Genomic DNA, 13,306 nt, shown 5'->3' on the forward strand with positions numbered 1-13,306 from the left:
CTGCGGACTTCTGGCAAAGTCCTGGACTTACGACGATACACTTAGCGAGTTTCGACAAGCTTCTTTGGCAAGCTTATGGACTTCTCGGATTTGTTCCCGCAGAACCTCCGACGACTGTCCGAACTTCCGTCGAGCTCTCGAACTCCCAACGTGATCATTGTCATGACTTCGGTGCAACTCCTGCTGCATGTCTTACTTTCATCGTAGTTAATCCTCGCACTTATCTCAATCATATAGGTTAGACAACAAATGACAATTGACTTCATCATCAAAATCCGAGATTCAACAAGTTTGGCTACAGTAGCCTATTGAGTTCAGAAGAATCTCCTTTCATATGCATTTAGTATAGTCAGAAGCAAAGTAGAGGTAGTTAATAGTTTTTTCCTATTGCAAACAATGTAATATCCCTCGCTTTTAAAAATTATTAATAAAGATTTATATGTAAATTGGAGGACCTATATGTAAATATAGAAATTACAAGGACTAAACGCTAAGTTGCAAAAAAAAAAAAGAAAAAAAAAGGGAAAACCGAAAATTCGGTATTATCCCACCGCCTCCCACGCACTCTGTTTCTTCCAGAAACAGAGAGAGCGGTGGGGCGTGAGGAGAAGAAGGAGAGTGGTAGAAGAAGAGAGGAAGAAGAGGGAGAAGAGAAGAAGAAGAAGAAGAAGAAGAAGAAGAAGAAGAAGAGGGAAAAGAAGAGAGGAGGAAGAAGAGGGAGTAGAGAAGAAGAAGAAGGAGAAGAAGAAGAAGAGGAGGTGGCTGCAGCGAGGGCTGCAGCGAGAAGCTGTGGGGCGTGGGGAGAAGAAGAGAGGAAGAAGAGGGAGAAGAGAAGAAGAAGAAGAAGAAGAAGAGAAGAGGATAGCTGCGGCAAGGCTGCAGCGAGGAGGTGTGTGGGGTTGGGGAGGAAAAGGGAAGAGGAGAAGAAGAGGGAAAAGAGAGGGAAGAGGGAGAGGAGCGAGAGGTGGCAGCAGCTAGGGCTGCAGCACCTCTGTTTCCTGCAGGTGGAAACAGAGGAGAGGTGTGGGGCGTTCGAAGAGGAGAAGAAGAAGAAGAGGAAGAGAAGAGGAAGAGGAAGCAGGGGAAGAGGTTGTGATACCTCTGTTTCCTGCAGAGGAAACAGAGGAGAGGGTGTGGGTGACGTCGGGGAGAAGAAGGGGAGGAAGGAGAAGAAGAGAAGAAGAAGAAAGGAAGGAAAAGGAAGAGGAGAAGGGAAGAAAGTAGCTGCGGCTGCGGTTGTGGCAGCTGCAGCTGTGGCAGGGAAAGAAGAAGAGAAAGGAAGAAGGAGAGGAGAGGAAGAAGAGTAGGGGCTGCGGCTGCGGCGATGGCAGCTGCAGTTGGAAGAGAAGAAGGAGAGGAAGATGAGCAGGGGAGGAAGAAAAGGCTGTGGCCGTGGCTGAGGCTGCGACTGCAGCATGCAGCTGGGAAATAAGAGAAGGAAAGGAAGAAGAAGAGAAAGGAAGAAGGGAAGGAGAGGAAGAAGAGAAGGGGCTGCGGCTGCGGCGATGGCAGCTGCAGTTGGAAGAGAAGAAGGAGAGGAAGATGAGCAGGGGAGGAAGAAAAGGCTATGGCCGTGGCTGAGGCTGCGACTGCAGCATGTAGCTGGGAAAGAAGAGAAGGAAAGGAAGAAGAAGAGAAAGGAAGAAGGGAAGGAGAGGAAGAAGAGAAGGGGCTACGGCTGCGGCGATGGCAGCTGCAGTTGGAAGAGAAGAAGGAGAGGAAGATGAGCAGGGGAGGAAGAAGAGGCTGCGAGTGTGGTGGCTGTGGCCGTGGCTGCGACTCCGGCTGCGGCTGCAACGTTGGCTGCGGTAGCTGCGGCAGCGGTGGTGGCTGCAGTAGCTGCTTTTGGGAAAGAGAAAGAGTAGGAACGAGAGAAGGGAAGAAGGAAATAGTGCAGTGGAAGGGGGCTGCGGTTGTGACCGCAGTTGCGGTCGTGGCTGCGATTGTGGCAGCGGCAGCGGCGGCGGCTGTGGCAGCTGCATTTGGGAAAGAAAAAAGAAGGAATGAGAGTAAGAGAGAGCAGGTGACTGTGCCTCGATGTTCGACACGTGATGTAGTTGCGAAGAAAGGAAGAAAACGGGAGCACAAAACGAAACAGAGAGAGGACACGGAGAAAAAGTAGAAGGATTTGGGCTGGCACCTTCTTTGGATCTTCGGATCGAAATCTTTGAAAGGCAAGTTTCCCACTTGTTTCGATCCTTTCTATTGCAAGTTCCCTGATCGTTTCTCCTATAATTGCTCTGATATGTCTTATTGCAAGTATCCTGATCTTCCTCACTGCCATTTTTATCTCTACATTTGCTTTGAATATGAGGAACTTTGAATTGTTCTAGCCTTGCATTTGTTATATCTCCTGTTTAAACGTAACGATTCGAATCTGTGCAACTTTTGAGATTCTGACCTTTTGATACCGAGCTGCCTATAAGTCTTTGTTGGAAACTCTGATTTGTTCAATACTGATTTCATTGGAAACTAGACTCGTAGACCTTTCTTTGATATATGGATTGAAAGATTTGGAATCCAAACACCTGCCCAGTTATCTGTTGAATCTGACATTATGAATTCTGCCAACAGAGATTTTGTTCTACGACTCTTGCTTACCAAATTATTTGTAACTCTCTCTGTTGGACAGTTCAATTCATATGAAGCCTATCTTATCTGAAAATATTATCCAATGATTATTTCTGAGTAAATTGGAGCACGATTGATAGTTTGAATCATTTGTTCAATGTGCCTTCTGTATTCTGCCAGAAATCGAGCTTTGGTCGATTTCTCATATTTTGGTTTCATTCCTTTGGAAATTGATATCCTTTAGCTTTCTTATTCAATTGAGCTTTATATTACTGCTTTGAGTTCTTGTATACTCTTGTCCTTAAAATTATTGCATTCTTGAAAACTGTTGTGTAACGTTTATGCTATATCGTATTGACTCATATAGGCACATGTATATCCTATTGTTCCGCATTTGCTTTCGATATGTGCCTATTCCAGTTTCATTCCTTTGGACATTGAATTCATCAAATCTTCTTATTGAATTGAGTTATTTATGATTGCTTGGATTCCATATGTGCCCTTGCTTTCAATTCCCTTCAAATCTGAATATACTTGTGAAAGATTATTGCTTACTTCGGATTGACTCGTAAAGGCACATGTACGTTTGTTGTTCCGCGTGTGCTTCCGATATATGCTACTTATTGTTGAAACTGCCCTTTTGTACTCTGGTGTGTGGGATTGTCTGGACCTTTGCCAGAAATGGTAAAGGGTATGCGCTGATTTGCCCGCGAAGTGGGGTCCCGCTATGTGGGATATTCTGGTATGCGCTTATTTGCCCGCTATGTGGGGTCCCGCTATGTGGGATATTGCTTAGAGCCTGCGATGCTCTGCCGGCCCCCTTTGACTTCACCTAGACGTGGGTGGATGGAGCTCCCAGACGTGGGAGACTTTTGTCAGGTGGTCATTCAGAAATGGATGAATCACATTCTGACTGAGATCCCACTACACCTTCTGTATGTTTGATATGATATCCAGAGCTTTGGTTATGTGTTTCTGTACATGCTTTGGATAAGATTGATATGTTTGCAACGTCAAAGACGACGTTTGAGCTTTTGTACGATATTTGTTTTCGATATGCTCTGAAATGCTTCATTCACTGATGATATGCTTCGAAATGTTCCATATGCCGTTGATATGCTCCGGAACATTTCATATGCCATTGATATGCTCCAATTACTCTGTGCTCCATTTGCTATGAACTGATATGTTCTGAAATGTCCTATCTGCCATTGATATGTTCCAATTACTCTGTGCTCCATTTGCTATGAACTGATATGTTCTGAAATGTCCTATCTGCCATTGATATGTTCCAATTACTCTGTGCTCCATTTGTTATGAACAGATATGTTCTGAAATGTCCTATCTGCCATTGATATGTTCTAATTACTCTATGCCCCATTCGTTATGGATCAAATATGTTTTTGAAAGACATGATACGTATGATTTGGTATCTATTGAGATGGTATCCTTGAGAATTCTTGTATTCTGCCTTGCATTATGATACCTTACTCGTTTGAAACCGTTCCTTTTGTTCTGAATATGCTTTGTCACTTGCTGAGCCGTTTTTGGCTCACTCCGTTGTTATATAAATCTTTCAGGTCAGCTTGTCACTCTTCGAGATGTTTGATTTGGGCTGAGGCAGTGGATAGCTATTCAGAATAATGGGCAAGTCTGGTTGGTTATTACGATATTGTTGTATAAGTATGTCTTGTATGTAATGAAATGTTGTCGATGAACCGAAATGGATATACTGTGTCAAAGTGTTAGGAGATCTCTCTTATTTGGAATTTCAGAATGTTAAGTCTAATTTATGGTGATATGAACTTGTGGTGAATAGTTGGAGTTCTGATTGTATAATTTATTTAGCTTGTGGATTTATAAATATTGTTCATGTTTGTCAAGTTGGCTTGGGTTGCCATAAATGTGAATTATCGAGTGATGTGATATATGATTATAAACTGCACAGGTTTTATGGATGTGAATATGAATAGAATGTTTTCAGTGTCCTCAAACGTTAGTTTGGATCCTGGATTGGTCTGTGACGAAAATTTTAAAAATCATGGTTATTTTGAGGGGCGTGACAGAGGTGGTATCAGAGCATTGTTTGAGGATTACTGAAATATTTGATATGTTGACGTCCAAAATATATTGAGGTCTAATGAACTATAGTGATTGGTGGAAATTTTCTTTGATGTATTTTAGGAATCTGGGATGATGAGGACATTTGGTCCTCCTATTTCATTGTTTCTGATTAATTAAGGGGAATGAAAGGATTGATTGGGGATATTGAATCAGAGTGGCGCAGCGGAAGCATGGTGGACCTAATTTCATTGGTGGTAGAAAAATGAATGATGCAAACAGAGAAGATATTTGATGTACAAAATTGTTTTGATGATCAAAAGATTTCTTTTGCCACCTTATATTGGAAGTAGAGGCTGATTATTATTGGCAACAATGAAAAGAATTTTTGGAGATCAGTGACAAGAATGATAAGGACAAGTTTACCAATAAGAATATGATTGGAAATGAATCAGAAAGTAATGACAAGAGGGTCAAAACATTTGGATTTGAAAAGGAAAGTCACCACCAAAGACTTAATCATGTGTGAATTACAAGTTAAATTATGAAACAAGTTTGTGTTTTCGGGTGATTGGAGTCTATTTTGCTTGTAGAAAGTTGGATCATAAAATAAAAGTTTACCCTTTGAACAAGAAGAAAGAGTCACTGCCTCCTAAATCATCAGCCCATGTAAGAGTGTATGCTATCACTGAATATGATTCTGAAACTTCTGAATTAGTGGTCAAAGGTATTATGCATGTTTATGAAAGAATGCAAATATTTGTTCGACCATGGGTCCAATCTACGATTTGATTCGTAATATTTTGCTTATCACTTGGGTATTCAACCTAGACCACTACATTATGTGCTATAAGTAAATACGATCATTGGAGATTCTTTGATAACGAAGTTGAATCTAGTCCTCTTGTCTGATTCTTATTGGAGAACTTGAACTTTTGCTGATTTAGTTCTCCTAGAGATTTGGAGTTTTGATATTATACTTGGTATGGATTGGCTATCTTCCTAACATACCAGTATGGATTGGTATATAACAAATGATCACTTTTTGCATATTTGATCAGCCGATCTTTTATTTTGAGAGTATTGGACATTATTTATCTCCTTGCCTAATGTATCCCAGGATGACTTGTTTGGATTACCTCCAAATGTGATTTTGCTTTTGATTTGGTCCTTGGGACAATCCTAAAATCTAAGCCTCTCTACAGAAAGATATCATTTGAGTAAGTGGAATTAGAAAAGCAACTACAAGGATTATTAAATGAGGATTTTATTTGGCTTAATATTTCATCATGGGGTGCTCCGGTGTTAGTTAAAAGAAATGTATGGAACATTGAGGCTTTGTAATGATTATAGACAGTTGAATTAGGTGACCATCAAAAACGAGTATTTTCTGAAGTAACGACTTGCTCGATTAATTACAGGGTACGCAAGTATTTTTAGAAATTGATTGAAGGTCGGGTTACCGTCTATTGAGGATCAAGGAGGAGAATATTTCGGTCACTCGTGGAAAATTATGTAATTGTATTGTATTGATGAAACTATTTAAGAGTAGGAGGAGGAAATAAAGATATCATAATCCTCATCTTTTCATCGATTGAGCTATGATCAATTTAGAGGACTAAATTTTCTTTTAAGGGGGAGAGAGTGTAATATCCCTCGCTTTTAAAAATTATTAATAAAGATTTATATGTAAATTGGAGGACCTATATGTAAATATAGAAATTACAAGGACTAAACTGCTAAGTTGCAAAAAAAAAAAGAAAAAAAAAGGGAAAACCGAAAATTCGGTATTATCCCACCGCCTCCCACGCACTCTGTTTCTTCCAGAAACAGAGAGAGCGGTGGGGCGTGAGGAGAAGAAGGAGAGTGGTAGAAGAAGAGAGGAAGAAGAGGGAGAAGAGAAGAAGAAGAAGAAGAAGAAGAAGAAGAAGAAGAAGAAGAGGGAAAAGAAGAGAGGAGGAAGAAGAGGGAGTAGAGAAGAAGAAGAAGGAGAAGAAGAAGAAGAGGAGGTGGCTGCAGCGAGGGCTGCAGCGAGAAGCTGTGGGGCGTGGGGAGAAGAAGAGAGGAAGAAGAGGGAGAAGAGAAGAAGAAGAAGAAAAAGAAGAGAAGAGGATAGCTGCGGCAAGGCTGCAGCGAGGAGGTGTGTGGGGTTGGGGAGGAAAAGGGAAGAGGAGAAGAAGAGGGAAAAGAGAGGGAAGAGGGAGAGGAGCGAGAGGTGGCAGCAGCTAGGGCTGCAGCACCTCTGTTTCCTGCAGGTGGAAACAGAGGAGAGGTGTGGGGCGTTCGAAGAGGAGAAGAAGAAGAAGAGGAAGAGAAGAGGAAGAGGAAGCAGGGGAAGAGGTTGTGATACCTCTGTTTCCTGCAGAGGAAACAGAGGAGAGGGTGTGGGTGACGTCGGGAAGAAGAAGGGGAGGAAGGAGAAGAAGAGAAGAAGAAGAAAGGAAGGAAAAGGAAGAGGAGAAGGGAAGAAAGTAGCTGCGGCTGCGGTTGTGGCAGCTGCAGCTGTGGCAGGGAAAGAAGAAGAGAAAGGAAGAAGGAGAGGAGAGGAAGAAGAGTAGGGGCTGCGGCTGCGGCGATGGCAGCTGCAGTTGGAAGAGAAGAAGGAGAGGAAGATGAGCAGGGGAGGAAGAAAAGGCTGTGGCCGTGGCTGAGGCTGCGACTGCAGCATGCAGCTGGGAAATAAGAGAAGGAAAGGAAGAAGAAGAGAAAGGAAGAAGGGAAGGAGAGGAAGAAGAGAAGGGGCTGCGGCTGCGGCGATGGCAGCTGCAGTTGGAAGAGAAGAAGGAGAGGAAGATGAGCAGGGGAGGAAGAAAAGGCTGTGGCCGTGGCTGAGGCTGCGACTGCAGCATGTAGCTGGGAAAGAAGAGAAGGAAAGGAAGAAGAAGAGAAAGGAAGAAGGGAAGGAGAGGAAGAAGAGAAGGGGCTACGGCTGCGGCGATGGCAGCTGCAGTTGGAAGAGAAGAAGGAGAGGAAGATGAGCAGGGGAGGAAGAAGAGGCTGCGAGTGTGGTGGCTGCGGCCGTGGCTGCGACTCCGGCTGCGGCTGCAACGTTGGCTGCGGTAGCTGCGGCAGCGGTGGTGGCTGCAGTAGCTGCTTTTGGGAAAGAGAAAGAGTAGGAACGAGAGAAGGGAAGAAGGAAATAGTGCAGTGGAAGGGGGCTGCGGTTGTGACCGCAGTTGCGGTCGTGGCTGCGATTGTGGCAGCGGCAGCGGCGACGGCTGTGGCAGCTGCGTTTGGGAAAGAAAAAAGAAGGAATGAGAGTAAGAGAGAGCAGGTGACTGTGCCTCGATGTTCGACACGTGATGTAGTTGCGAAGAAAGGAAGAAAACGGGAGCACAAAACGAAACAGAGAGAGGACACGGAGAAAAAGTAGAAGGATTTGGGCTGGCACCTTCTTTGGATCTTCGGATCGAAATCTTTGAAAGGCAAGTTTCCCACTTGTTTCGATCCTTTCTATTGCAAGTTCCCTGATCGTTTCTCCTATAATTGCTCTGATATGTCTTATTGCAAGTATCCTGATCTTCCTCACTGCCATTTTTATCTCTACATTTGCTTTGAATATGAGGAACTTTGAATTGTTCTAGCCTTGCATTTGTTATATCTCCTGTTTAAACGTAACGATTCGAATCTGTGCAACTTTTGAGATTCTGACCTTTTGATACCGAGCTGCCTATAAGTCTTTGTTGGAAACTCTGATTTGTTCAATACTGATTTCATTGGAAACTAGACTCGTAGACCTTTCTTTGATATATGGATTGAAAGATTTGGAATCCAAACACCTGCCCAGTTATCTGTTGAATCTGACATTATGAATTCTGCCAACAGAGATTTTGTTCTATGACTCTTGCTTACCAAATTATTTGTAACTCTCTCTGTTGGACAGTTCAATTCATATGAAGCCTATCTTATCTGAAAATATTATCCAATGATTATTTCTGAGTAAATTGGAGCACGATTGATAGTTTGAATCATTTGTTCAATGTGCCTTCTGTATTCTGCCAGAAATCGAGCTTTGGTCGATTTCTCATATTTTGGTTTCATTCCTTTGGAAATTGATATCCTTTAGCTTTCTTATTCAATTGAGCTTTATATTACTGCTTTGAGTTCTTGTATACTCTTGTCCTTAAAATTATTGCATTCTTGAAAACTGTTGTGTAACGTTTATGCTATATCGTATTGACTCATATAGGCACATGTATATCCTATTGTTCCGCATTTGCTTTCGATATGTGCCTATTCCAGTTTCATTCCTTTGGACATTGAATTCATCAAATCTTCTTATTGAATTGAGTTATTTGTGATTGCTTGGATTCCATATGTGCCCTTGCTTTCAATTCCCTTCAAATCTGAATATACTTGTGAAAGATTATTGCTTACTTCGGATTGACTCGTAAAGGCACATGTACGTTTGTTGTTCCGCGTGTGCTTCCGATATATGCTACTTATTGTTGAAACTGCCCTTTTGTACTCTGGTGTGTGGGATTGTCTGGACCTTTGCCAGAAATGGTAAAGGGTATGCGCTGATTTGCCCGCTATGTGGGGTCCCGCTATGTGGGATATTCTGGTATGCGCTTATTTGCCCGCTATGTGGGGTCCCGCTATGTGGGATATTGCTTAGAGCCTGCGATGCTCTGCCGGCCCCCTTTGACTTCACCTAGACGTGGGTGGATGGAGCTCCCAGACGTGGGAGACTTTTGTCAGGTGGTCATTCAGAAATGGATGAATCACATTCTGACTGAGATCCCACTACACCTTCTGTATGTTTGATATGATATCCAGAGCTTTGGTTATGTGTTTCTGTACATGCTTTGGATAAGATTGATATGTTTGCAACGTCAAAGACGACGTTTGAGCTTTTGTACGATATTTGTTTTCGATATGCTCTGAAATGCTTCATTCACTGATGATATGCTTCGAAATGTTCCATATGCCGTTGATATGCTCCGGAACATTTCATATGCCATTGATATGCTCCAATTAATCTGTGCTCCATTTGCTATGAACTGATATGTTCTGAAATGTCCTATCTGCCATTGATATGTTCCAATTACTCTGTGCTCCATTTGCTATGAACTGATATGTTCTGAAATGTCCTATCTGCCATTGATATGTTCCAATTACTCTGTGCTCCATTTGTTATGAACAGATATGTTCTGAAATGTCCTATCTGCCATTGATATGTTCTAATTACTCTATGCCCCATTCGTTATGGATCAAATATGTTTTTGAAAGACATGATACGTATGATTTGGTATCTATTGAGATGGTATCCTTGAGAATTCTTGTATTCTGCCTTGCATTATGATACCTTACTCGTTTGAAACCGTTCCTTTTGTTCTGAATATGCTTTGTCACTTGCTGAGCCGTTTTTGGCTCACTCCGTTGTTATATAAATCTTTCAGGTCAGCTTGTCACTCTTCGAGATGTTTGATTGGGGCTGAGGCAGTGGATAGCTATTCAGAATAATGGGCAAGTCTGGTTGGTTATTACGATATTGTTGTATAAGTATGTCTTGTATGTAATGAAATGTTGTCGATGAACCGAAATGGATATACTGTGTCAAAGTGTTAGGAGATCTCTCTTATTTGGAATTTCAGAATGTTAAGTCTAATTTATGGTGATATGAACTTGTGGTGAATAGTTGGAGTTCTGATTGTATAATTTATTTAGCTTGTGGATTTATAAATATTGTTCATGTTTGTCAAGTTGGCTTGGGTTGCCATAAATGTGAATTATCGAGTGATGTGATATATGATTATAAACTGCACAGGTTTTATGGATGTGAATATGAATAGAATGTTTTCAGTGTCCTCAAACGTTAGTTTGGATCCTGGATTGGTCTGTGACGAAAATTTTAAAAATCATGGTTATTTTGAGGGGCGTGACAAACAAAGGGAACATCGGTTAACAAAATAAATTCCTCTTCTCTTCATATTGTCTATTGTAGGTAGTTTGTCAAGAAGGGCCTGCCATGTGCATAAGGATTGTCTTTGTAATCTCGGTAGATCCCATGTCCAAATGGAAACACTTGCAGTAGAAATGATGGAAACACTTACAATAGAAAAGATCAAACACTTGTAGTAGAAAGGATCAGAACACCTACCTTTCGAAGATTTTGATCTGAAGATCCGAAGATGGTGTAAACCCAAATCCTTCTTGTACTTTTCCTCCATCTCCTCTCCCTATTTCATTTTTTGCACCTATCTTCTTTCTTCCTCCACCGCTACAGCTCATGCAGAATATAGAGGTGCAGTCATCTGCGCTTCCCTCTCATCCACTTTCCTTTTCTTCTCTTTCCCAGCCACAACTGCCACTACCACAGTCGTAGTCGTATCATTACCCACCACTGCAGCCCCTTCTGTTGCACTACTTCCTTTCTCCCTTCTTTCATTCCTTCTTTTTGTTTGTCAAATGCAACTGCCATGGCTGCAGTTGCTACAGCCACCTTCCCCTCTTCCTCTTCTTCCCTCTCTCCTCCCTCTTCTTCTTCATTTCTGTCACGCCCCACAAAATATCCATGATTTTTAAAATTTTCATCACAGACCAATCCAGGATCCAAACTAACATTTGAGGACACTGAAAAACATTCAATCAAATTCACATCCATAAAACCAGTGCATTTTAAAATCATATATCACATTACTCGATAATTCACATTTATGGCAACCCAAGCCAACTTGACAAACATGAACAACATTTATAAATCCACAAGCTAAATAAATTATACAATCAGAACTCCAACTATTCACCACAAGTTCATATCGTCATAAATTAGACTTAACATTCCGAAATTCCAAATAAGAGAGATCTTCTAACACTTTTACATAGTATATCCATTTCGATCATCAGAACAATTCATTACATACAAAATATGCTTATACAACAATAGCATAACAACCAACAAGACTTGCCCTTAATTCTGAATAGCTATCCACTGCCTCAGCCCAAATCAAACATCTCGAAGAGTGACACGCTGACCTGAAAGATTTATATAACAACGGAGTGAGCCAAAAACGGCTCAGCAAGTGACAAAACATATACAGAACAAAAGGAACGGTTTCAAACGAGTAAGGTATCATAATGTAAGGCAGAATACAAGAATTCTCAAGGATACCATCTCATTAGATACAAAATCATATATATCATGTCATTCAAAACATATTTGATTCATAACAAATGGAGCATAGAGTAATTGGAGCATATCAATGGCAGATAGGATATTTCAGAACATATCAGTTCATAGCAAATGGAGCACAGAGTAATTGGAGCATATCAATGGCAGATAGGACATTTCAGAACATATCAGTTCATAGAAAATGGAGCACAGAGTAATTGGAGCATATCAATGGCAGATAGGACATTTCAGAACATATCAGTTCATAGCAAATGGAGGACAGAGTAATTGGAGCATATCAATGGCGTTTGAAATGTTCCGGAGCATATCAACGACATATGGAACATTTCGAAACATATCAACAGTGGATGAAACATTTCAGAGCATATCAATAACAAATACCGTACAGAAGCTCAAACGTCGTCTTTCACGTTGCGAACATATCAATCTTATCCAAAGCATGTACAGAAACACATAACCAAAGCTCTGGATATCATAACAAACATACAGAAGGTGTAGTGGGATCTTAGTCAGAATGTGATTCATCCATTTCTGAATGGCCACCTGACAAAAGTCTCCCACGTTTGCGAGCTCCATCCACCCACGTCTAGGTGAAGTCAGAGGGGGCCGGCAGAGCATCGCAGGCTCTAAGCACATACCCTTTACCATTTCTGGCAAAGGTCCAGAATAACACCCTTTACCATTTCTGGCAAAGGTCCAAACAATCCCACAACACCAGAGTACAAGAGGGCAGTTTTAACAACAAGTAGCATATATCGGAAGCACACGCGGAACAACAAAACGTACATGTGCCTTTACGAGTCAATACGAAGTAAGCAATAATCTTTCACAATGATATTTGGATTTTGAAAGGAAATGGAATAGGCACATATCGAAAGCAAATGCGGAACAATGGGATACACATGTGCCTAAATGAGTCAATATGATATAACATAAACGTTACACAATAGTTTTCAAGAATGTAAATAACTTTAAGGACAAGAGCATACAAGAATTTAAAGCAGTATTATAAAGCTCAATTGAATAAGAAAGCTAAAGGATATCAATTTCCAAAGGAATGAAACTAGAATATTAGAAATCGACCAAAGCTCGATTTCTAGCAGAATACAAGAGGCACATTGAACAAATGATTCAAACTATCAATCGTGCTCCAATTTACTCCGAAATATATCATTGGATTAAACTTTCAGATAAGACAGGCTTCATATGAATTGAACTGTCCAATAGAGAGAGTTATCAATAATTTGGTAAACAAACGTCGTAGAACAAAATCTCTGTTTGGCAGAATTCATAATGTCAAATTCAACAGATAACTGGGTAGGTGTTTGGATTCCAAATCTTTCAATCCATATATCAAAAGAAAGATCTACGAGTCTAGTTTCCAATGAAATAAGCTTTGAATAAATCAACATTTGCAACAGGGACTTATAAGAAGTTCAGTATCAAAAGGTCAGAAATTATGATCCCTGTTTTATAAAATCAGTAGGCTCATTTGAAACAGAAGTTTGGGTAGACAAACTAACTCCTAATTCTTAAAAT

At 41.0% G+C, this 13,306-nt stretch overlaps 1 long non-coding RNA gene across 1 annotated transcript; it reads left to right on the forward strand.

Annotated features, from left to right (window-relative positions):
- The first annotated feature begins 385 nt into the window (after positions 1 to 385).
- Positions 386 to 10,337, forward strand: LOC135674095 (uncharacterized). The gene is made up of 2 exons (XR_010513511.1): positions 386 to 2,174; positions 4,152 to 10,337. It is a non-coding gene; the product is annotated as an uncharacterized LOC135674095 (long non-coding RNA).
- Positions 10,338 to 13,306: the final 2,969 nt, after the last annotated feature.

Source organism: Musa acuminata, chromosome BXJ1-5 (genome assembly GCF_036884655.1).
Source record: "Musa acuminata AAA Group cultivar baxijiao chromosome BXJ1-5, Cavendish_Baxijiao_AAA, whole genome shotgun sequence".
Classification (NCBI taxonomy): Eukaryota; Viridiplantae; Streptophyta; class Magnoliopsida; order Zingiberales; family Musaceae; genus Musa; species Musa acuminata.